Source organism: Myotis brandtii, unplaced genomic scaffold (assembly GCF_000412655.1).
Source record: "Myotis brandtii unplaced genomic scaffold, ASM41265v1 scaffold421, whole genome shotgun sequence".
Taxonomy (NCBI): Eukaryota; Metazoa; Chordata; class Mammalia; order Chiroptera; family Vespertilionidae; genus Myotis; species Myotis brandtii.
The window spans coordinates 2,307,585-2,309,587 of NW_005366140.1; positions in this window are offsets into that span (position 1 = coordinate 2,307,585).

The following is a 2,003-nucleotide window of genomic DNA, read 5'->3' on the forward strand; positions in this document are numbered from 1 at the left end:
ATTCTCTTGTCTGTCTTTTCTAAGCCTTTCGGCTGCCCCCACTCAGATTCACCCTTGGCTGTGCTGGTGCGGCACACTTTATGAAGATATGCCTCCACGCTCCGAGGGCGGGTTCCTGCCTCAAACCCCACCCTTACAGGAAACAGCTCCAGGAAACAGCTGCGGGGGGAGGGGAGGGTGCAGCTGTTTCCAAGGCGACCCCTGCAGGACTGACTTCCTTCCGGTTGGTTGCAGTTCTGGACGTGATGTTATACCCAGGGTTTTTATATAAGTAGATTCCTGGTGAGTGGAAGTGGTTTTGATTTGCTTTTCCTTATTTTATTTCTTTGTTAATCCTCACCAGAGGATATTTTTCCACTGATTTTTAGAGAGTGGAAGGGAGAGGGGGAGACAGAGAGAGAAACATCAATGTGAGAGAGAACCATTGATCGCTGCCTCCTGCACCCCTACCTACACCCCCATCCCACCCCGGAGATCTTGCCCGCAACTCTGGCATGTGCCACTCTCCAGAATCAAACTTGGGACCCTTCAGTCCACAGGCCCATGCTCTATCTACAGAGCCATTCCCGCCAGGGCTCTTTGCCCATTTTAAATGAGGTTTTTAAAAATTGAGTTTTGTAAGAGTTCTTTATATATTCTATAGATACATAGTTCCTTATCACATACATGACAAAAACTTTTTTCATTCTGTGGGTTATCTTTTCACTTTCTTTTTTTTAAGTTTATCTTTATTGTTGAAAGTTTTACAGATGTCCCCCTTCCCCCACTCCCATTGACCCCCTTCTAACCCACACCCACCCCATCACTCTTTTCATTTTCTTAAAAAAATTTTTAAATCTTTATTTTATTTTTGTTTGTTTGTTTGCTCATCCTCACCTAAGGATATTTTTCCATTGATTTTTAGAGAAAGTGGAAGGGAGGAGGAGAGACACACAGAGAGAAACATTGATGTGAGAGGGCCTGACCAGGGCCGGGTAGGGATCGAGCCTGCAACCGAGGTACATGCCATTGACTAGAATCAAACCTGGGACCCTTCAGTCTGTGGGCCGATGCTTTGTCCACTGAGCCAAACCAGCTAGGACTTAAAAAAAATTTTTTTTTAATTTCCTTCTTTCACTTTTTGTTTTTAATGAACCACTTTTTAAAAAACATATTTTTATTGATTTCAGAGAGGAATAGAGTAATAGAAACATCAATGATGAGAGAGAATCATTGATTGGCTGCCTCCTGCACACCTCCTACTGGGGATCGAGCCTGCAACCCTGGCACGTGCCCTTAGCTGAAATTGAACATGGGACCCTTCAGTCTGCAGGCTGATGCTTTATCCATTGAAACCAAACCGGCTAGAGCCCTCCTTCACTTTCTTGACTGGTTTCTTTGAGGCACAAACATTTTTAATTTTTTAATTTTATTGATTTTTTACAGAGAGGAAAGAAGAGAGATAGAGAGCTAGAAACATTGATCAGCTGCCTCCTGCACACCTCCCACTGGGGATGTGCCCGCAACCAAGGTACATGCCCCTGACTGGAATCGAACCCGGGACCCCCAGACTGCAGGCCGACACTCCATCCACTGAGCCAAACCAGTCAGGGCAACATTTTTAATTTTGATGAAGTCCAATTTATCTTTAAATATATACTGAGTGGCCAGATTATTATGACTACCTGACGTTTGTAGGCAAATTAGCTATAATTTCGCTCTGAAGTTGCTAGAGGGCCAGACCATTATAAATAGGGAAGCAGGTTGTTTACCATGACAGTAGAAGTGATTTTTTTCTGAAGATATGGGTAAACAATGCGATTTAACAGCCTTTGAACGTGGGATATATTTGAACGTGAGCGGCCAGATTATTATGACCACCCCATCAGTACTTTGTTGGGCCACCTTTTGCCTTTAATACTGCGGCGATTCTTCGTGGCATTGACTCCACGAGATGTTGAAAGGTGATGCGAGGAATCTGACACCATGCTTGATGAATAGCACTGTCCAGTTCTGTGAGATTT